The 25108-nt window shown below is 37.0% G+C and overlaps 1 non-coding gene and 1 pseudogene across 1 annotated transcript; both read left to right on the forward strand.

The window, feature by feature from the left end:
• Positions 1 to 12379: 12379 nt before the first annotated feature.
• Positions 12380 to 13188, forward strand: LOC148114170 (E3 SUMO-protein ligase KIAA1586-like; annotated as a pseudogene).
• Positions 13189 to 19946: 6758 nt separating this feature from the next.
• LOC117665066 (U6 spliceosomal RNA) lies at positions 19947 to 20053 on the forward strand. The gene has a single exon (XR_004591243.1). It is a non-coding gene; the product is annotated as a U6 spliceosomal RNA (small nuclear RNA).
• Positions 20054 to 25108: the final 5055 nt, after the last annotated feature.

Here is a 25108-nt window from a genome sequence, read left to right on the forward strand (position 1 = left end):
TGATCTTCACTATGGAATCTTTCTTACTTTAAGCTGTATACCCTGGGACACAATTCCAGAATTCAGAATTTATTTTAATGTTAGGACACATTAGAAATTATTGTGGGAAGGAATGATTATAATAATGAGGGATGTTTACATTTATAAAGGAAAAAATGTTATTGTTAGATTATTATCCCACTTTAAATAAAATATTTCATCAACTCAAGGCAGACATTATACCCAAATGTAATAATATAAGAATAACACATATAATAATAATATTTTTCTTCACTCAAGCAATAAGAATTTGAATGAAATCAACTGTGAATGAAAATTTAGTGTTTGTTATTGTTACAAAAATGAAACTACACTATTTTTATTAGAAACATGACAGGTAGATATACTAAAATACATTTAGTGTCCAACGACTATTAAATGATGAGAAATCCTTAGTATACAACGACCATTAAGTGATGAGAAATCCTTACAATAGTGTTTCCAAGTTTTAAATAAAATAGGAAGCAGGAATATATCTCAGGCATCTTTTGACAAATATAATTTAAGGGGGTTGACTCTCAGGTTTTTTGAATAGTCTGACAAGCATTTAATGGGATTTCACCAGCTACTGAGTAGTGACAAGGGCTCTCTTAGTATAGTTTGACCATGATGGTGGAGGTTGCAGAAGGTTTCTGGGAATTTTATGATGTATTTTTTGCTCAGTGTGAAATTGGGCTGGGAATATATGGAAGATGTCCTATCATGACTTTCACTAGGCAGTTAATTGACAAGAAATAGGATGGACTCTAGAAACTCTTTATTGAGGCAAGCAATTCATTGTTTCCAGAACTGGAAATGAATGAAGATGCACTGATTGAAAAGGAAGACAAAGATCAAAAAGTAATAAAAATTAAAATTTAAGATTTTTTTAAAAAGTAGATGAAGAAAAGACATTGGTTGTTTTGAGAGGCTAAAGCTTTTAGGAAAAATTATTGCTATGATTAAAATCACAATATTATTTTATAATTGAAAAATATTTTTTGTAGGACATTCTCTTTAAAGGAAAATAGTATTCCCAAACATCTGATCAGTATTAGGGTTCCATTGTTACCACACAATCTTAATAGAATGAATAGTAGCGATGATTGTAATATTCTACTCCATGACTATTTGCACTATTCACAAAAGTGAGCATTTCTTAGAATCAGTTTATTTGAATCAGTAGTCACTATGGTTTCTGTAATTGTAATCATGTGATAAACTGAGAAATGGATGAACAGATGCTATTAGTGGCATAATCCATGATGCATAATGGGTTAGAAAGAGGATCAGAAGGGACCCTTCCTAATTTCCTGAGCTGTAAAGGAGACAACAGGAGATTTGTTCTTTCAGACTTGCAAGATTTTGTTAGTGCAGCCTTATAATAATGTAGAATTCCTGCCTGGTATATATAATAAGGCTGACAATAATAAGGTTTTCTGTTAATTAATGATGATTCCAACACTCCATTGTGGCTGCGGAGACCAAACTGAATTCTTACTTAAATAAGTAACATTTCCCAACCTAGGAGCCAAGAATAAGTAGCCTGATTAATATATTGCCACAACCATCCAGTTTTTATCCTTTCAGCTGTGCTGTATAAAATACTAGAGTGTACCTGTATGATGCGCTGCTTATAGGTTTGATCACAACCTAATGTGCTCTAACTTCTTTCTTTATAGAAATGTGCTCTTGTTAGCAAGAGATAAAAAGCAAACAAAAAGTTTATCTGGCTGTGGATTAATTGCCACCAACCTCCTCTTTCACTGATGCATTCCAGAAGAATTATAACATAACTTTGCTCAGGGAGTGCAGTTTTAAAGAAAGACAGAACTGGTAATCAATGGAATCTTCAGCCTACTCCAACAAATCATTTAGTTTATAATTTCCTAAATTAAAAGGGAGAGATATAAAACAGCTTGATTTACTTCAGATATATTTTGTCTCACCCATATAATGGGAAGTCTTGAGAAATTGGACAAGCATACATTTGTGTGTGTGTCAGCAGAGACATGAACTGACTACAAAACAATTTGGAGCAAAGCTGACTGAATTAATCCTCTGCACTACAAGACTTACATGTCCAAATTTCTTTTTCAACTATCTGGTGAACTTGCAACATTCCACACCACCTAAGCTCCTTCGTGAGTAGAGTCTGTCAGTATTGCTGGTGGATAAAAGGCATGATTCATTGTTCTTTTCCTGTTCTCCTCATCCAGATCTTTTAGTTCTGCCTGCGTCCAGTCCAGTATTCCAGCTAGGTATTGGAATTGTCAGATAAAAATTGCTTATGTTGATTTTGGATATCGTTTTTTCTAGAACTGGTACATTCTTTTCATGTATCCTCTTCTTGTTGGATTTTATTTGCATTAACAGATCATTTTTATTCCAGTAGCACTGCAGCTTGGTTGCTTACCTGAGTCCTGTAGTTCACTTATTATTAGATATCCAAGAATGTTAGCACCTACCCCCAGTCCTTGTTGCCCTGGATGACAACTGATCTAATATACATTTCTATAAGTTATAACTCACTATCTCACTCTTCATCTGACCATTGTATGCATATATCATATGCAAAGGTGCTTTTTCAACTGCCTATACAGCAACTTCAGATACAGATTGTAAACTTTACAAGTGTTACTAAAGTATTCAATTCCCTCTAACTTTTCAGAACATAGCAGATTATATATATATTGATGATATTTTATATGAACTTTCATTTCAATGAAAGTCAAAGGCAATGATTATCCAGAAATATTTTGAGGAGGTTCAGGTTTCATCTCAAAATCATGCATGATCATTTGTAGGAAGTTATGTTTCCTATTTAAGGTGAGAGAGCCTTCTTAGTCCACAAGACACGTTCTGTTCTTAAGGGTATTGGCAGGAGTACTGAATACCTTACATTCCTTTACTATTATTCTTTGGCCCCTTGACAGCCCTAATGAGACATCTGCTATGAAATCTTTCTTTTGGCAATGAATGAAGGATATTGGAAGGTTTGTATTAGCAAAACAGGAAAATAATCACAATGCATACCATGAACAGATCACTAATTATATATATTCATATACAGGGGAAGCCTTGCTGCTCTCTGAGCTTTGTGGTTTTCTTGCAGGTGTTTCATTACCCAAACTAGATAATATCATCAGTATTAGTAAGGAGTGGGATTTGCTCACAGTTTATATTCTAGTGATTTGTCCTGTCAGTATTGGTGGGGGTGGTCTTAGAAGTTCTTTGGTTAGGCTTGTTTGGCAGTTTCTTGGCTGGGGCATTGTCTACTTGATTATTGGTCTGATGTTAATCCTGGAGTTAATCTATGCTCATCTGGGTGCTAATTGCTGGTGGAGAGGTGCTTAGGTCTTTTTGTTCCCTTTTTGCCTTGTTGTGTCTTTTGCATAGTCTATAGATATTGTTTATGTTCATGTATCTATCGATGGCAAAATTGTTGGACTGCCAGGCTTCTAGAAATTTCCTGGAGTTTTTGGACTTGGTTTCCTCTAGGATGGTCATAGTTTCCCAATTAAAACTATGGTTAGGTCTGTCCATATTTGTGAAATTAAAAAGTTTTCATCATGTGTTCTGACTGCTAATCAGTGTTCATGGATATGTTCTGCCATCCTTCTGCCTTTTTGCCCTACTTAGTAGTTGTTGCAATAATTACACTCTATGTTGTAGATGACTCAAGCATGCTGTGGAGCAATGTGGTCACAAATTCTTTGACTAATTCCAGATCTATGGATGTGAACAAGGCTGTGACATCAAATTAGGCCATGATTTCATTCTCATCTATCTATAAACTGAGAGCAATCAGCACACCTCACTAGCACTGATGATGTTACCTAGTTTGGTAATGAAACATCTGCAAAAAACAACAGCAACCAAACTCAGAGAACACCAAGAATCCTTCATTTCAATCAGAGCTACAATACTCTGCTCATGGTATCTTAATGGTCATAATATAGAGCAAGTAGCCACCTTTAAGTATCTAGGGGTAGACATCCAGGCCCTGGCTTAAGAAAAGCACATGGTAAATATGCAGTTGCCTCTGGCTAAAGATCAGTAAACACCATTCTCAATTTTTTTCCCACAAAGGAGGAACTATGTTCCTGCCGCAGTTAAGCTATTTCTTGCCAGTCGCTAGCACAGCTTCTTTATGGGACCTTGCTTGGACCCTGAGATTTGTATTTCACACCATGGGAAAGAGTTCAATCCAAATTTATTAGAGCAATTCTCCAGATGCCATGTTATGTCTCAAATGCACTTCTGCACCTGGAGACAGGATTGATAAAAGTTGAAGCAAGAATCTGTGTAGCTTCTTTAAATCTTTGGCTAAAGCTTAATTTCTTCCCACAAGGCCTTGCTCCATTAATCCTCCAAGACAAATTCTTCTCTTCATGGGTCAAGGCCACTGAGTTCAAACTAGGCTTTTCTCCAGCCTCATTACTCAAGTTGGACTACGACCAAGCAAAACAAAGGGTAGAGGAGATTGAGAGGCAAGCGGATTTAGGGAAAGCTCTGTTGTTTCTGGCTCCAGGCTCTATTAGATATGTTGTTATTCCTAACAGTTGTCCAGTTAGAGATGGTGAAACACCAGAAAGCATTTTTGCCTTCATGGTGTCATGCCATGAAGATAGATAGACAGACAGACAGACAGACAGAGGATAGATAGAGGATAGATAGACAGACAGACACACACACACACACACACACACACACACAACTTTCTAGTACCAACATTTGCTCATGGCATGTGTTTGTGCTCATGATGTGTGTGTGTGTATAATGGTGAATATGAGGTTATCACTTTCAATTAGCATTAACTGCTGTCTTGCTTTTTTAAAAAAAGAGAGATTACTAAAATATATTACTAAAATACATGTATTACTAAAATGCAACTAAAGTGAACATGTGCCTCACTATTATCATCCCAAAATAATGCAAGCATTAAATATCAAAAAAGTAATGAATTAATTTCAGTATACACAGATATTAAATTAGGAATTTGTAAAGAAGAGAGACAAATATTTCAAAAGAGTAAAACAATATGTTTACCATGTAAAACAAACTTCAAATTTACGCAAAATTAATTAAAAACGTACAAAGCAATTTCACCAAAGCGGGGCAGGACATTTTCTTCCATGGCATGTTTATGGGATGGGGGAAGGGATAAAATAAAGTCAATATGCCAGCTTTAATTGTGCAGTGGCTGCCACCATCTTGACTCTTGAATACCTACTATGAACAGTTCGTTCTCCAATTCTTGTTCAACATCATTAGCTATAGAATATGCTCACTTGTCATTGGACTTATGTTATCTTTTAGTTTTGACTGATTATTTAGATTTAGAATATTTTTTTTACTTCTACAACTCCCAGGATCCATTGCAGTTGCTAATATCAGTCTCATTTTTTCATAATTTGATTTAGGTTCTGTTTCAGCATGAAGATGATAGAGGATTACTCCAATCTTTTAACTGTGTTAGGACTGTGGCACTCTGACGTGATTTGTGGTTCAAATCACTGCTTTGCTTATAGGCTTGCACATTATTCTCTTTTGTTTTCTATCAAATATTTTATGGTCTTGTAAGTGTTTTGACATTTCATACTTCAGCATTTCCAACAGGTAGCCAGCATAGATGTTTTCTGTGCTCTTCCAACATAATGGTAAACTGCATGAGAGTACTATTCATATAGTACTTGAGCAATCTGATTGGCTAGTAAACTATCCTAGCAGCAGGAGTGACTTGCATAGCCTATTAAATGTATCACTTTCCCCCCCTTTCCCCAGGCTTCTAACAATAGATTATATAATTGCAGCAAGACTCTACAGGGCATGCCTCATTGAATCATTATCATACTTATCAGGTAACAAAATGCACTTGGCCTTATGATCGCTGGCTGACAATATACCTGAGGAAGGCAATTATTCTAGCACAACAAGCACTCTAATGGGTCTGATTGTTCACTGGTGTTAAGTGTTGTATGCCTATGCCTGCAGAGGCTTCAAAATACCAAGCAGATAATTAACTAACCTCCCATGCATCTCTGAAGAGATATATTAATTCTTCCATTTTTGTTATTTTTCATGTTTGTCCTCAGATTCTCTTGCCCTTCATTTTTTATTACACTTTGTACATGAGCTTAGCCTTAAGAAAAAGCAGAGCCTAAATATTTTGATTCTGCTCTTTTCCCCACAATTACTTTCTGGGGAATCCATCAAGAAAGCGACAGCTTGCTAGTCTTACAGGCTGGCAGCATCCCTAAAGTATAGTAGGTTTAGCTTTAGCTCTTTATAACGTCTTTATATCTTTCCCCAAAGAAATGACAAATAATGCACTGAATAAGAAGGATGAGAAAAAGCAAACTCTTTAGTTCCTACTAAAGAGCTATGCAATCTACGGAGCAGACTTCAGGAAACCAAGTGGGAAAGTAGGAAGGGAAGTAATAGAATAAAGTATTTTATCCTCTTTGCTCTATTTCCTTTTTGTTCTTGTAGTCTATAGTGTACTTGGTGTTGCTGACCAATTTTGACCTCTGACTAAAAGTAGTAATTGTTAGGAAGGAAAACATGTCTGGCTTCTTCATTGGTTTCCATTGGATAATTTGATTTATGATGGCTTTCTGATGTCACTATAATCCTTGGCATAGACCTAAGATCCAAACAATGGATTGATTAATTTGGAACGGGAGATGTATTTCTCTTATATCCACATGAAACAAATAAGTATCACTTGCATATATACAACTGACTTACAGAAAAAGTCTTAATTGATTGAATACCTAATGAAAATTATCTTATAATGGCAAACTATGATAATCTGGTTAGGTTATTCAGAACCACTGAACCATATCTTTCAAAGATCCTGGAGCACCAGGAACTACCAGATTACTGGAAAGGGGTTGATGTAGTTCCCATCTTTAAAAAAATGGATTCAGGAAACTACAGATCTATCAGTGTGATATCAATATGTGGTAATATTCTAAAAACAAATAATCAAGGAGCAAACACCTAGAGGCAAACAAAGTTGTAATTAGAAGCCAACATAGGTTTTTCAAAAACAGATTATGTCAGATAAATCTTATTTCATTCTTTGGCATTGTGACAAAATTTGTGGATCAGAGAAATACTGTGAATATAATTTAACTGGACTTCAGTAAAGCATTTGATAAAGTAGACCACAACCTACTATGTGATAAGACTAAAAAAATGTTGGTTAGACAGCATCACTACCAGATCAATTTATAACTGGCTGACCAACTGCATTCAACATGTAGTCCTTAAGGAAACTGCATCTACATGGAGGGAAGTATGCAGTGGGGTACCCCAAGGCTCTGTTTTAGGCCTAATACTCTTCAACATCTTCATCAATTATTTGGACGAGTGGATGGACTCGTCCAATACCCCAAAACAGAAAGATCTTGACAGACTTGAAGACCAAGTTCTATCTAGCAAAATGAAATTCAATGGTGAGAAAAGTTAGGTTAGAAAAACCAAATACACAGATATAGAATAAATGGTACCTGGCTCAATAGTAGTAACTGCAAGAGGGATCTTGGAATCCTAATGGACAATGACTTAAGTATGAGCCAGCAGTGTGCTGTAGCTGCCAAAAAAACCAACACAGTCCTAAGCTCCATTATTAAAGAGCAGAATCAAGATCATGTGAAATGTTATACCACTTTATAATGGCCTGGTAAGACCATATTTAGAATATTGCATCCAGTTTGGGTCACAATGATATAAAAAATATGTTGAGACTCTAGAAAGAATGCAGAGAAGAACAAAAAGATGGTTAGGGGTCTGGAAGGTAAAATTCTTCCTTAGTTAGTAGCCACTTATCAAGTCATCCTTAGTCTTTTTTTTCATTAAACTAGACATTACCAAATTCCTGCAACCATTCTTCATATGTTGTAGCCTCCAAACTCCTAATCATCTTTGTTCTTCTTCTCTGCCCTCTTTTCAGAGACTCAACATCTTGTTTTATAGCATAGTGACCAAAATTGGATGTAATATTCCAAGTACAGTAATATTCCAAGTGGTACTGTGGTACTGTGACTTTAATGATTCTATCCCTCTGCAGCAGTGGTGAAATCGAAACCAGTTTGCTACTGGTTCACTGGCTGCGCATGCACACTGCATGGCAAACATTTGCTGCATGAGCATGTGCAATGTGCACCAAATGCGCAGTCTATGCGAGCACATGCACAGTACACACTAAAAGGGGGCTTGGGAAGGTAAGTAGAACAGCGAGGGGGGGGAATCAGGATTTCTAGCAAAGCTAAACCCCGCTGCACAGCTGATCGTCGGAAATACCGGTTCGGAGGAATCGGTAGCTTTTTTAAACTACTGGTTTGCCTGAACCAGTAGCTTTTTTTTTTTACTACTGGTTCTCCTGAAACGGTAGTTTTTATCACTACTGGTTCATCCGAACCGGAGCGAACCAGTAGCATTTCACTCCTGCTCTGCAGCCTAGGACTGTGTTGGCTTTTTTGGCAGCTGCAATATACCGCTGGCTCATATTTAAGTGATTATCCACTAGAACTCCAAGATCCCTCTCACAGTTACTACTCTTGAGCCAGGTACCACCTATTCTATATCTATGCATTTGGATTTTCTTGTCTAAGTGTAGAACCTTATTTTTCTCACCATTGAATTTCATTTTGTTAGATAGAACCTAATATTTAAGTCTGTCAAGATCCTTCTGTATCTTAAGCCTATTTTCCGGAGTGTTGGCTACTCCTGCCAGCTTGGTGTCATCTATAAATTTGATAAATTCCCCTTCTATCCCTCATCTAAACCATTGATCAAAATATTATAAAATGCTGAGCCTAAGACAGAGCCTTGGGATACCCCACTGCATACTTCCCTCCATGTAGATACCGTTCCATTAAGAACTACATGTTGAGTGCTGTTGGTCAGCCAGATAAGAATCCATCTGGTGGTGATGCTGTCTAAGTATATGCCTTAGGTTCCTGAACAAACAGAGGATATAGATACATGTGCATGTTTATGTACTAGACAAGGGGCACATAAAGCAATAAAAATATTCAGGTGTCTTTATGTGCACCTAAAAGTTGTTGCTTCTTTAAAAGCCACATGATGAGTCAATCCTTTGTTATTAGGTGGAAGAGGAAGCAAGGGATTGCAAGACTGGCTGGGAAACTTAATGGAATCTTGAAAATGAAGATCATATTACTGCAGAGCAACAACAACGCAGCAGCAAACAGTAACACTGAAGCAGGCACAACTTTCTCAAATTTCATTCCCTTGGAAGTGAAAGATCCTTGACTTTGGACATATTTTGTAAGTTATGTTATTTAAGGTACCTTGGTATCATCCATCCAAGTAATGTTTGTATTAAGAGTTTTAACATTTTATAATCATTTACAAGAAATAAGTCCCTTGATGGATACTACAAAGCACAGAATCTGTTGAAGGCCTAATATAAAATTTAAGTTGAATTGAATGATTTTCCTTTATTAGGAATGGTGCTCCCAATGGTGTTTTGGAAAATCTTTTAGAGCTATGATCTCAGGTATGGCCTTCGTGCATTTGTGAAGCCTCAGTTATTTTTTTTTATCTTTGGTTTTTTAAAATAACAGACTTTAGTGTTTAGTTGTCCCATTTTTAAAGGTGTTAATTATACATCGTAATCTAAATAACCAAGAGTCTTTGGATCAGGCTACAATATTAAATCTAATATATAATTATCAGCAATAGTCATATTGAGTTTCTAAGTTTGTTTTAAAATAGATGGTTGGTACATTATTTTCCCCTTTTAACATCTCATCCTTGCAGTAGATCCCCCTATTTACTTATCTATCCTTGGTTCTTTTCTTTTTTTAATGAAGGACATCTTCATTCCATCATTTTCCAAGATTCCATTGACAGTGGTGAGTTTCTACCAGTTTGTCCCGGTTCATGTGAACCGGTAGTGGTGATGATGGAAGGCTCTGCCCACCCACCCGGATGTCATCACAGATGCTCTACGCATGCGCTAAAGGTTCTGCACATGCGCAGAAGTGCCACATGTACTCCCGGTTCCGAATCGGTAGCAAAGGTAAGTGGAACCCACTATTGGTTCAGCTTCATTTCCACCATCTTGAACTGTTAAGAATTTAACTGAGCAATAGTAGAATTCAAATAACTCAGTGCTCAATCTGTGCTGCTCTCTGGTCTTGGAGCAGCAAAAATCATCTAAAGGAGAAATACTTGCTTTTGTCCCTTATCTGCTTTATGTTCAGGTGCTGTATTGTAGCGAGGCTCAAAGAGAGTGAGTAGTTGCTATGAGGAGTGTCCCATAAGCTTCCAAAGTGCCATTTGTTTTTCACCAAAATGATACTGGGAAATAGAGGATGGATGGGGGGGGGAAGATAATTGTACCAGACAATAGAAAAATTGTATGCACCAATAAGCCATACAAGGCAAACAAAAAGCCCATCTATATTGAGCTTTCAAATCAGAATTGTTGATCATTGACCATAATAAAGAAATTCATTCATTTCACTGTTGGGTCAGAAATACATCAGCTCAACACTTCTGAACACAGTTGATGACATGAAATCAGATCAGGCTTGAGCTAATTCTGAACAGGTGCAAAGGCCTATGTAGAAATGTCTTTCATTACAGTAGCACAATAGTGACTTGATTCTGCAAAGTCTACATACATGAAAGTATGTAGAATACAGTTTAGGGCTCCAATAAGAAACTAGCAATGATGACTGAAGTTAGATACAAAGCACAAATACTTGAATACTCCAGAAGGGTCCAGGCAGGCTGGCCGAGCCTTCCGCCACCACCGCTACTAGTTTGCCTGATCCGGGGTGAACCAGTAGCAACCCACCACTGCTCTAAAAGGATGCAAATGACCAACTGTCTGCAAGGAATATAAATCATTGCATTCCCCACTATCCTGTCAGAGTTGAAGAAGCTTCTTGAATGAGAAGCGAAATGTCTTCAAAGAAAAAACAAGAAAGTCCAGTTGCCACCTAAAAAAGCACCTTTGGGATTTCTATCTCAATATTTGCCCTTTTCTATATTCTTTGTATTTTAATATAAATACCTAGATGTAAAACCTCAAGATATTTGTTAAAAATATTAAAAAATGGATTACTATCCCTAGAATCTTTTTCTCATTCTGCACCCCGGTTTCATAGAGACAGTTGGACTAAACCAGGGGTGAAATGCTCCCAGTTCGGACCGGATCGAGTGATCCGGTAGCGATGGCAGCGGGTAGTTCAGAGAACCAGTAGCAAAAATCCCTGCCCCCCTGCTCATGCCCACCCAATCGCCTCATCGCCTGCTTGCCCGCTTGGCCATTTGTCACTTCTTTCTGGCTTGCTCACTCACTTTTCCCGCCACTTGGTGTTTCTGCTTCCGCCAGTCACTTTTCCCGCCACTCGGTGCTTCCGGTCCACCTAACCCATCCCTAGCCTATATAAGTTCCCCTTTCTACGCGGCCCGGCTACTTCGTCCAGAAGTTCACCTGGTCTCTCGGACCTTGCCTCGCCTCACCTTGCCTCGCCTCACTCGGACGCCTCACCAACTGCTGCTTGCTCAAAAAGGTAAGCATTGCTGGTTGCGGTGTAGCGTGCCACTCCCCCAATCCTCGGGCTCACGTAGTTCATGCAGCTGCCGGGGATCGTTTGCAGCCTTGTGCTATCCCCCTGGTCCCCATGTCCCCATGATTGCCTGCCTGGCCTGGCTAATCTGCCTAGCTAACCACCCACCTTCCCACCCCAGCCTCCAGTTTGCTTACCTTCACTCTTCAGACTGAATCCCGAGCCACTGGTCACAATGCCTGCCTTGCTTCACTTGCTGCAATCCCTGCAATCCATTGCATCAGCAAGCAACTCGATCTGCCTGCCTGCAATCAAGCTCATCGGTGAGCAACTCAATCTGCCCATCTGCCTGCCTTGTCCCTTCAATTGGGTAAGTAAGTGGGGTTTTCTCTTTGGGAGCTTTAAAAAAAATACTTAATTGGGGTTTTTTTAGGAGTTTTTTTTTTTTTAGACATAGCCATTTCAAGTTTAGAAAGTTTTAAATTTAGTTTATCTAAAAATAAAAATAAAATAATAAAATAAAATATTTGTGCAGCTTTCTGAGATTTGGTTTGTTTCTGTAGTGTTTCACTTTAACTACACAAACACACATAATCTCACAAAGCTGTATGTGACATTTTGTGTGGGAAAAGTGTGAAAGTTGGTTTTTGGGCTTTTTGTGGCTGTGTGAGGTTCCTGCTTGTTGCAGGGGCCATTTTGAGTCAAGCACAGCTGCTTTTACATTGTGGGTGATCCAGTTGTGTTGTGTTGTGTTGTGTTGTGTTGTGTTGTGTGTGTGAAGTGTGAAAGTTGATTTTTGGGCTTTTTGAGGCTTTTTGTGTGATTTTACATTGTGTGTCATCAGCTAACAAAGCTCCTTTTTTCTTTTTGCAGTAGCTGCCACCTTTAACAGGAAGGATGAAAAGGCAACAGACTTTGATGAGTTTCTTGGCCAAGAAACCAAAACTTGAACAACCACCACCAGAAGTGGAACAAAAACCATCCCCTGCGCCACAAGCACCACCACCTGAAACTGGAGAAAGCAGCAAATCAAGTATAGAGTCACCTGCCGCAGCTGAAGTCGGAAGCATTCTTCCAGACTGCTGGACCATGCAACAGTACAGCTACTTCCAAGAGAAATATGATGGGTTAGAAGTTTCAAACAAGAAACTGGGTTGTACATACTGTGCGAAATATGGCTTCACAATGGAGAGCGGTATTCATGTGTCCAAAGAGTGGAAGCTTTTCAAGATTGAGCCGGCTGGGAAAAACAAGGAAGTGCACCAGGCGTCTCTCTGGTAGAAAATGAGAGAACATTTTGTATCAAAATCACACACCATTTGTAGAGACAATTTAAAACAAGCTGAGCAGGAAGCCATAACAAAAGCAATGGACAAGATTTCTGAAAGGTAATTTGGCATCACTTCTAAAATGTTCAAAACTGTTTACAGCCTGGCAAAAGCATGCTGACCAATTTCAAGCATAGAGGAATTGTTAGAATTACAAACTGAAAATGGAGTAGATCTGGGAGTAGGATTGCATTCAAGGCCAACAGTTGTGAAAATAGTTGAGTGCATTGCAAATGAAATTAAAACCCAAATGTTTTCCAGCATCATTGCACGGAATCTGAAAATATGTCTGATCATTGATGAAGCCTCAACAATATCCTGCAAACTAGTTCTGATAGTTTTCTTAAAAGTTGAGGACTCAGAGGACCTACCAACAATTTTTGTTGAGCTTGTTGAATTGAAGAAACAAGAGGCAGATACAATATGTTCTGCAGTTTTTGAAAGTTTACATAAGGTTGGATTTACCCGGGACTACCTACAAAAAAATTTAATACCATTCTCCTCTGATGGTGCCAGCATTACGCTTGGGAAAAAAATCTGGAGTGAGCACCAGAATAGCAAAAGAGTTTCCAAACATCATCATATGGCACTGCTTGAACCATCACCTCCAACTTGTTTTAGATGATGCCATAAAGGAAATAAAGCAAGTAAATCATTTTAAAAATTTTATTGATAGGATATGCTCTATTTTCCAGCAGTCCAATAAAAAATGAATTGAACTTGACGAAATATCTGAAGAACTTGAAATTAACATCATAAAGATTGGTCGAGTTTTTGGGCCAAGGTGGCTGCCTGTAGTTTACGGGCAATCATAGCTGTATGGTATGCTTATCCTGTGCTACATCAATATTTTCATGGGAATGCAAAATACTCAGGTATGGCTGCCCTCCTGGAAAATAAACATTTCTTAAACAATTTGGCATTGATGATAGACATTTTGGAGGAAATTTCACTTTTTTCAACTGCACTGCAAGCATGCAATACGGACATAATAAAAGCTGAAAAACTTGTGAGAATATCAATAAAGGCATTTGAACTGCTAACAAAGGGAAAGGGCCCATACAAAAGAAAAGTTGAAGGATTAATTACCTCAGAAACTTTCAGGAATATAAAATTCATAGAAAACCATCAATTTGTTGGTCTTCATCAAGAAAGTCTTTTACAAAGTATCATCAAAAATTTTCAGAAATGACTAATGGACTGTGAGCATTTAAAAACTGGGAACCAACTGCAAGACATCACAAATAAACTACAGTTTCTACAGTTTTTGGTGCCAGAGTACTGGGATTTGAGGAAATAGTCATTCCATGGGCAGCAGCTGAAGAACAACTGCGCACATTTAGTGACATTTTCAACTACAACATTGACAGCAACCACTATAGAGATTTTGTGGAGAATATCTTAAAAGATTATAAGAGGTATGCAATTCCTGACAGTATCAAAAAAGCAAAAGAAATTGTCAGAACAATTGCAGTGAGTTCTGCAGAAGTGGAAAGGTGTTTTTCAAAAATGAACCTGATATGTTCAGAGAGCAGAAGTCGCCTAGCTGTTTCCAATCTAACCAACCTCATGACCATCAGAGTTACCAGACTACCTCTTCCAAAATGGGACCTTATTCCTGCAGTGAAAACATGGTTCAGAGAACATCATCGCTCAGCCAATGATCTGCACATCAAGTGCAAGAAAAATGGAAGTGAGGAGAGTGCCACTGAAATAGCTATGTGGAAACACCTCAAAGCTAAAGACGATTAACAGTTTTATGTAAGTATTTATGTACCTCTTTTATTGTTTTTTTGTTGTTTTGTGTACTTCTGTTATTCTTATTTACGTAATAAATGATTAAATTTGTATATCATGTTATATCTCCTTGTAGGTCATTATTATCATTGGTGCAAGAAGCGACATTGAAGACAACACTTTTATTGCTCTTATGTAAGTATTTGTATACCTCTTATTGTTTTGTGTACTTCGTTTATTATTTAAGAATTGATAGCATGAAATAATTGGTATATCTTCTTCTTGTAGGTCAAAAAAGGGCAAAGAAGTGACGTCGACTTGGCCACTTGACCACCAAGCCACGCCCACCAGATCACCTGCCCACCAAGCCACGCCCCCCAATTAAGCCATGCCCACAGAACCAGTAGCAAAATTTTTTAGATTTCACCCTTGGACTAAACCACTTCATTCTAGCACAGCTCTAAGACCTTGAACTTCATAAATATATGAATGTGTCATATAGACATTTTAGGAGGAAAAAAGCTGAGTATTAACAATTCCCAAATCTATTAATTTGTGTTTGATATATGAGTATCTTTTCTAAATATCCATTGTTGCTATTCTAATGTTGTAAAATGTATAGGCTTTCAGACCTAAAGAAAATCTAAAATACATACTCACCCTTAATGGACACACACAATCCCAAACATAGATGGATAGTTTCTGACAACCTCTCTTGGATTTTTCCAATAAGGTTAAGATACAGTAGATCTTGGTGGTTCTACAAAGAGTGTTTGTGTATTTTTAGATTGGCACTTCACTTGATCATGCAGGAATAAAAAAATATTTGCACATAGACTATATTTCAGTGTTTATTCATTATTATTTGACTCTAGCCAATCTGAAGAAGAGTTCCTAAACAATTTATCAAGCAAATTGTTCAGGTGATTAAATACTAGTTCAACTCCAGATTTTTTTTGGGGGGGGAGGAATACAATAAATGTTTTGGCTACCTGGTAAACCTGTATTTGAAGAAATGTAATACTAATTCACTTTTGAAATAATTGAGCATTATCCTACATGACAAATGAGAATTGCTATGATATTGTTCTGCTAGTTTCATTTCTACCAGTTTTGGGGTTTTTTTTTTTTTTAATATTAGAAGACTTTCCAGGAACAGGAGAGCATGTAGAGGTACCTAATTATGCCTTTGTTTAAGTACTTTTGCATGTCCTTTTTTATCTTTCACACTACTGTTTATCTATGTTAATCTTCCCTTGACTATGTGCTCCAGATATTCTTACAGCTCTTATACTTTCTAATTGGTCTACTTAGTTCTTAGTTTTTGAAAGAGCTCCCAGAATTTAATTCAGGGAAGCAATTTTGTTTTGTTTTTATGTTCTGTTTTCTCTGTGTGCTTTAATATATGTATTTAGGACTGTGTATTCAACATTATTTTAATGCTCCTATTTTATTTCATGTGTGAATATGTAGTAGGCTATAAATGTATATAAATCTCCGAGGACTCTGGGCGTCTTACATCAAAGACAGTATACTAAATAGCATATTGCCCCCAACAATCTGGGTTCTCATTTTACCCACCTCGGAAGGATGGAAGGCTGAGTTAACCTTGAGCTGGTGAGATTTGATCTGCTGATCTGCTGAACTAGCAGTCAGCTGAAGTAGCTGCAGTACTGCACCCTAACCACTGCACTACCTCGGCTCTTAGTAATTAATAAATTACTGGACTGTAGCTAACAATTTCTATTTTTTCTCATGTTCTTTTTACTCAATGTTTGTTTATATGTGCTAAACTCTGTAATTTGAAAACAAGACAATTGTGTTGGCTCAATGCCAGAAATCACAATTAATATAGTATAATGGTTTTTTAAAGGGAAATGAACTGATTGAGATCACATAAAATTTTATGTTAAGAGCCTTTTGAGTGAACATTGAATCTTGTGAATCACTAGTTTTATTTCTCTTTCTCTCTTGCATTGTTTAAAAAAATATATGCTGAGTACTATATTTTTTCTCACTATTTTACTAAAAGACAGTAGATTAGAGATATTGTAGCTAGAGGAGAATTCAATGCTCCATATAATGTCACATCATCTATTCCTCATCTGGCATATTATTCTGCATTGTTCTTAGTTTTTAAGGGAAAGTGATATAGATGTCTACAGAGAGATGGCCTGATTTAGAAAGATGGAGGTGCAACAATAAGTTAAACTATAAATTTGTTCAGCACTGAAACGTGCAGAGACAAAATGTTCTCTGCATTCATGTATTTATGAAGACTATTCTGGTTTGGAGAAAAGAGACCAGGAGGAAGTATCCATCAGTTGAGTGCTATTGTGGATAGACACCTAAAGAGTTCATGCTTAAATATAAGCCATCCAGAAATCAAGAATTTGGGGAAAACGAAGAGTTGATATAGAGTTGTTTCAGCCACAATCTTCCAATGAAATGGGTGGAATATAGCAGGTATCTTTTTTCCAGATGGCTTTCTTGCTCTTTAAGAACAACTCAATATAGAGAAGCTTACCAAGTTCAACTTATTCTACATTGATCCGCTTTCACCTGCCAAATTTCCATACATAATGAAAAAATTGGAAATTAGAAAAAAGCAAACTGCAGAACAAGAACTGGCATATTTAAAAATCCTTCAGGAGCCAATTGAGAGGTAGGCAGCTTCCTATCTAGTTCCTTCTCCTGACATCAGATATTAATTCCAGGAATGCCAGAAGACATCAAAATTTTCACTAATTATTTTCCTGCCAAAATCTCAAGGAGGTGGGTGGGAGATGGGAAGCCAAATAATTATGCCCCAAGCTTCAACTTCAATCCTGCAGTTTCTAGCAGGTTAGCTCTTGCTGTGCTTCATCTGCTGCTGAAGGACAGCAATCCTACCTGTGCTCTTGAAAAAATGTGATGAGAAGCAAAATATACCCTGTTTTCCCCCAAAATAAGACATCCCCCGATAATAGAGCCGAGGTGGTGCAGTGGTTAGAGTGCAGTACTGCAGCTACTTCAGCTAACTGCTAGTTCAGCAGGTCAGCAGATTAAATCTTACCGGCTCAAGGTTGACTCAGCCTTCCATCCTTCCGAGGTGGGTAAAATGAGGACCCAGATTGTTGGGGGCAATATGCTAATGTTAATGCAATATGCTAATATGCAAAATGCTATATGCTAACTTTGTAAACTTTGTAAACCGCTTAGAGAGGGCTGTAAAGCACTATGAAGCGGTATAGAAGTCAAACAATAATAATAAGCCCAATTGGGCTTTTGAGTGCATGACAATAAGGCCAAACGCTTATTTCAGGGTTCAAAAAATATAGGACAGGGTCTTATTTTCGGGGAAACACGGTAGCAGCAGTAGTTTTTATTACTACCTGCAATCTGTCCAATGTGAGGTACTTGTTACATATTTTCCCAGGTATATTTTACCTGTGAATAATCAATTAATCAATTTTAGGAGCATAAGTCCTATTTAGACATTTTAAAATCAGAGATAGTTTTGAAACCAACCCTATATGGAAATGACACATGAGACTGGACTCCATAAAGTGCTTTTCTTTAAAAAATGAAGAAATAAATGTAAGCAAAAAGTATGCATGCTTTACTTATTATTATTTGTACTAGTGATCCATACACTCTCTCTTCAGTCACGCTTGGGATTTCCTATGACATAAAATAGTTTAAAGTCACAGACACATTTACAGAATTGTGCAGGCCTGTCTACATGATTGACCTACGATAAGAGGGGTGACAGTTTTAATCAAAAAGATGAACTGTGTTTTTAAAATGCCATATAAAAAGTGTACTCTCTTTTAGTTGTAAGCATATTTAAATATGTATATAAATGTACAAACATACAGTTTTATTGCACAAACTGGAGGAACTGTGTGATAATATAGAATATTCGTGAAGTCTCCAATACATAAGCCTCAAAGCTGATGGAAATAACATACAAAGTCTAGTTTTGTGACTGAACCACATAATTAGTTTAATGGGAGATATGTGCAGCAGGCAACATATTAGAAAGCAAATTGCAATGAAACTAAAGAAAAAGAGCTAACTAGAGTATGCAACACATATTGATTTTGTCTGATTTTATAGTGCAGGCTTTTAATCAATTCTGTTTGCCAGAAGTCTGATTATCTGGCAGACTTAGGCAGAAAACTAACAAGTTTAAGTGTTTCTGTGGTTGTACAAGTTTTAACAAGTTGTACCACACTTATCCCATTCCTCCCTTACTTCAACCTTCCCCTTTTCTACCAGGATTTGGGGGGGGCATTCATTACTTGTGCTTGATTCAATAACTTAAAAGGTTTTACATTTTTACATTTCTGCCATACAATCAATCACCAATTCACATATTACCAACCAACATTTACTATCTATTTCTCCCATTCCCTAAAAGCTAATTTAGCCATTTTATGAGATTAAGCAAGGCCTCACTTTATATATTAAAGGCGATTTATATTGCTTTTAATGTTTTAGAATATCTTATGATGGTTATACATTGCACTGAATAATTATCAAAATAAATATGAAATTGAAAACTGATAAAGCTTGGTCCCATTGACAAGAATTTTGTTATTTGTAAAGTTCTTCCAATTTTGACTCCCCCCCCCCTTCTCCAAATGTGTGCACATTCATTCACTGTGTGGAAGGATGGTAGAGCCTATCATAACTTTACTTTCTGTCACTAGTAAGCCTATCACAGCTGAAATCGGACCCTCAGACAAACTCCCCCAAGACATCAGCATTATAAAAAGGTCTTTAAGGTCCTCTCTGAAAGACAGGGGATGAATAGCCTCTCTTTTCTGGCATTCTCCACTTCCCAGTAAGAATGAGAAAATGAGTCTCTCCGTACAGCCATGTGATCTGAGTTAATGACAGCAAATGAGAATGCCAGCTGCCTTCTCAATGATTCTCATCTCCTCTTCTAGTTCTTCTACTCCCGAAGCACTTTGCAGGCAGCTTCATGTTTTGCTCCAGCAGTGCTTGTTAAAAACAAAACAAACCCCCCCCCAAGACATTCAAGCAAGTCTTACAAGAAAGGGAAAAAAACTATCCCCACTCCCAATATCTGACTCTTTCTGGCAATTTTTATTGAAAGACATCAAAGCATTGCTATACATTTTCAATGTTCCGGTGAGCCAAAGGAGACATGAGATGAAGGTGGGGAAGTCTACAAGATTAGATTAGAATTCTGTCTTGGCCAAGTGTGATTGGACACACAAGAAATTTGTCTTTGGTACATATGCTCTCAGTGTACATAAAAAGAAAAGATACATTCATTAAGAATCATGAGGTACTCGCTTCGGCAGCACATATACTAAAATTGGAACGATACAGAGAAGATTAGCATGGCCCCTGCGCAAGGATGACACGCAAATTCGTGAAGCGTTCCAAATTTTTTTTTTTTAAAAAAAAAGAATCATGAGGTACAACACTTAATGATAGTCATAGGGTACAAATAAGCAATCAAATCATACTGGGAAACAATCAATACAATTGTAAGGATACAGTAACAAGTTACAGTCATACAGTCATAAGTGGAAGGAGATGGGTGATAGGAAGGATGAGAAGATTAATAGTAATAGTAATGCAGACTTAGTGAATAGTTTGACAGTGTTGAGGGAATTATTTGTTTAGCAGAGTGATGGCATTCAGGAAAAAACTGTTCTTCTGTCTAGTTGTTCTGGTGTGCAGTGCTCTATAGTTTCGTTTTGAGGTTAGGAGTTGAAACAATTTATGTCCAGGATGACTAATATAAAATCTACCAACTGAACCTGATTTTTTTTTTATTTGACATTAACCAAATTTGAAAAATAGTAAACAGTATTTATCAATCGAACTGCAGTGTTCTATAATTTATCATTTTAGGTTAATAAAAACATCTGATTCTCCAGTTTATATTAGATTGAGGCAATTAGCTCTTTCTCTCCCTCTCCCTCTCCCTCTCATACACACATAGGAGGAGATGCCTCATCTGTAGAGAAATTGTTGTGACATGTTTGTGCAAACATTGTAGGTCAGGATGCTCGCAGGGTATAGTAACAAAAAGACAGTCTGGTTGGTCACACACATCTAAAAAAACAAGGAGAGCTTTGAATGCAGCATTCGGCTACCTTGACTTTTTTGTAGTGTACTCTACAAACACACTCCTCTCTTGGATGGATATTTCATCCATATTCTTTTATGTCAACTTTGAAAATTTCCTGCAATTGTGTTTTAATAAATTTATTATGTTGTTTATAGATTAACTGTATGATTACTATATGGTATAGAAATATATTAAATAACTAAATAATTGACAATTTGAAACAAAACCTTGACTCAAATATACATCACAGTTTAATATGCTAAAATGTACACGAATTACATGAAGCTAGAGAGTAGAGACAGATTTCCACTTCATTCTTCAACATGTCATTTTAAAGTATATAATTAACTATATTTTTTCATTACATCTGAATGAGAGAATTTCTCCAGACAGAGAATGAGCCAGGATTTTTTCAGAAGAAAAGAATATGAGGTGAATAGGCAAAAACCATAGAGATAAACTACTTCATAGATAGAAGCTTTTGTATTTGAATTTAGCACATTTTGGCTGCAATGCTATGTGCACTTATTTGACTTCTGAGCGAATTTGTAGAAAATAAATTTCGAAGTATTCATAAGTGAATATAAGAAATATATAGAGGTGTGTGCACGCACCCCCCCCGTGTTTCTTTAGAAGAAATAAGAGAAACGTATAGACATACATTAAAAAAATCAATATTAAGGCATAATTTCTGAAAATGAAAAAGAACACAATAAAACATAGTAAAATAAAATAAATAATTTTATATTCCAAAGATGAGGAGAAACTGTATCCAAGCACAACAAAATTCTTTCTTGAAAAATATGTCCTTCATGCTTAATAATGTTCAGCATTGTAGGTAGAGATATTTTTCTTTAAGTAAAAAGCTGAAGATAATAGAAGAAAACATTGCTAGAACATCTTTGTCAATTGTTTCTAAAATCAACTCTTATAAGAAATTCTTATAAGAAAACATCAATTCTTATAAAAAAACATCAATTCTTATAAGAAAACATTTTCTATAAGTTACAAGGGAGACTTACTAATAGACATGAACATCAAAAGCCACCTTAATTCTATAAATAATAATTTTTAATATGCCATTACTAAATCTAATGCTTATTCATTTACACAGTATAAATTTAAGGAGAAAAAAAAACCCACAAATATATAAATGTGCATTATAATAGGGCAGACAATTTTCTATGGTACTCATTTTAAAATTTCTTTATATTATGAAGCTAAACAGCAAAAATGATAATTTGGCAGTGTAGAGCATTCATAACACATTCCAGTTTACTTAAAAAACTCTGTGACTAAAAGAATTTCCAGTAAGTGAGCACATTTTCATATTTAGAATGCTAAATGCCCTCATCAAACGTTTTTGGAGACCTCTCACATTTGCTGCTAAAATTAATGACCTTAAAAGTTAATTTGCAGAAAAAAATGGGGGGGAAAACCTGTGGATGTGGATGGTGCAGTATCATTAATCTGACCTCCTCTCTATAATTCTTTTAATCATATGAAATTTGAGATTAATAGGAAGTTGGATACCTACACATCTAAAGGGCTGCAATATAGAGAGTTAGTGGATGTGTTCTCTGTAGACCAAAACCAAAGTTGAAACTTCAGAAAAAAATATTCAAGTTAGATATTAATAAGAATTTCTTATTTTAAGAATTCTCATGTTCCTATTGCTCACTACTAAATTGGAAAATATGAATTATTAAATCTACCTTTCCCAATACAAAATTGCAATGTATACAGTGTATCACAGAGGATGTATAATAAATGTTGCATTTCAGACATCACTGAAAATGCAATATTTTGGGATTCTGGTTGATATGTTTGGGGCCTTTTGTAGGTTGATAGTATTACTGGTTTTAATACCTTAATAAGTTAGTAAGTAAGCTGCTGAGAAATGAAATTATGTCAAAGATGTGAATATTTCCTAGACTTTTAGGGCTGGAAGGGACCTTGAAGATTGCCTAGTTCAACCCCCTGCCCAAGTCAGAAGCTTTTATACCATCTTGGACAAATGGTTGTCCAAACTTTTCTTGAAAACCTCCAGCAGTGGAAACCCATAACTCGAGGCAAGCTGTTCCATTAATAAATGATTCTCACTGTCAGGAATACAATGTCAAATTATATTCTGAATATTTGGAGCATATTGAAGTACGTAAAACTTTGACAACTACAAAACCAGCAGTGGAATGCTCCCAGTTTGGACCGGATCGCTCGATTTGGTAGCGATGGTGGCAGGTAGTTCGGAGAACCGGTAGCAAAAATCCCTGTCTCCTCCCCAATGCACAGCTGAGCTGCGTGATCATCAGAGGCTGTTTTTTTTCCTTTTAAAAGCATTTTTTCTACAAGTTCTTCAGCCAAAAAATTGCTTTTAAAAGTTTTTTTAAAAAAGCCTCTGATCATCACGCCGCCCAGCTGGGATGTCAGAGGCTTTTAAAAACATTTTTTTCTACAACCTCTTTGGCTGAAGGGTTGTAGAAAAAAAATGCCTTTAAAAGCCTCCAACGATCCCAGTTGAGTTGCTTGATCGTCAAAGGCTTCTAAATTTTTTTTTTTGCAACCTTTTTGGCCGAAGAGGTTGTAGAAAAAATGCCTTTAAAGGTCTCTGGCGATCCCAGCTGAGTTGCCTGATCATCAGAGGCTTCTAAAAGCATTCTTTTCTGCAACCTCTTAAGGTTGTAGAAAAAATGCTTTTAAAAGTAAAAAAAAAAAAAAAAGTTGGCTACGCCCACCCAGTCACATTATCCCCACCACCAAGCCATAGAACCGGTAGTAACAAATTTTAGATTTTACCCCTGTACAAAACCCATCTTATTCTAATGGACAAATGTAACATACCCACTTTATAATATTGGAAAACATGTTTATATTATCCACGTATGAATTCGCTTTCTCCAGATGAGAAATCCAACCAAAATGATTTGCATCAAAATTGGGAATTAATTTACCAGTTGATAAATCTTCTTAGGAATTCTTCTAATGAGCTAAACAATGGATGTCAGAACATAACCCCAATCCGTGTTAGTGTCAAATTATTAATGAAATGTAGTAGCATGAAAGCTAGTATATTCCAAATTATAGGATATTAAACCTATAGGACTAGAAAAATAAGATTAGGAATTAGAGCCACGTAGACCTAATGTGATCCACGGGAGAAGGAAATGGAAACCCACATGCCAGAAGATAAGCCCCTCAGGTCGGAAGGTGTCCAATATGCTACTGGGAAGAGCAGAGGGCTACTACTAGTAGTGCCAGAAAGAGTGAAGTGACTGGGCCAAAGCTGAAAGGACGCTCAGCTGTGGATGCATCTGGCGGTGAAAGGAAAGTCCGATGCTGTAAAAAAAATTTCTTCATAGGAACCTGGAATGTAAGATTCATGAATCAAGGCAAACTGGACATAGTCAAACAAGAGATGACAAGACTGAACATCGACATCTTATGAATCAGCAAATTCAAATGGACAGGAATGGGTGAATTTAATTCAGATGACCATCAGGTATACTACTGCGGGCAAGAATCACTCAGAAGAAATGGAGTAGTTTTCATAATGAATGAAAGAGTAGGAAAAGCAATACTGTCCTTATTATCATGGGGGATTGGAATGCTAAAGCAGGAAGCCAAAAGATAACTAGAATAACAGACAAGTTTGGCCTTGGAGTACAAAATGAAGCAGGTCACAGGCTGATAGAATTTTGTCAAGAGAATACGATTGTCATAGCAAACACTCTTTTCCAACAACCCAAAAGACTACTCTACACATGGACATCCCCAGACGGTCAACACAGAAATCAGATTGACTATGTGCTCTGCAGCCAAAGATGGAGAAGCTCTATATAGTCAGTAAAAACAAGTCTAAGAGCTGACTGTGGCTCAGATCATGAACTTCTCATTGCAAAATTTAGGCTTAAATTGAAGTAAGTACGGGAAAGCACTAGGCCACCCAGGTATGAACTAAATCATATCCCTGATGAATATACAGTAGAGGTGACAAATAGATTTAGGGAATTAGATCTGATAGAGTGCCTGAAGAACTATGGATGGTGTTGGATCAGGAGCAGGAAATGAAGACGTGACCAGCTCGATCATTCAGTAACTTTATTTGTTACAAAAGTATAAGACAAGACTGCTGGCACGCTGCCGGGGCTCTCCTTATATTCGCTCCCGGCAGATGCACCGCCCCTTGACAGGGATTCAAATCTCCCGCCTGATGGCTAGCAGCCATCAGGGCGGATGTCCTTATAAGGACATAACACTCCTCCCCCCTTAGTCCGGGAACTGGCAAACTTCGTTAATAAAAGTCACGTAGTCGCGCAGGTACGTAGGACGCCTCGGCACCCTAGTTGACCTGCGCAGTCTCACTTGTT

Source organism: Pantherophis guttatus, chromosome 4 (assembly GCF_059756535.1).
Source record: "Pantherophis guttatus breed Tessera chromosome 4, ASM5975653v1, whole genome shotgun sequence".
NCBI classification, from domain to species: Eukaryota; Metazoa; Chordata; class Lepidosauria; order Squamata; family Colubridae; genus Pantherophis; species Pantherophis guttatus.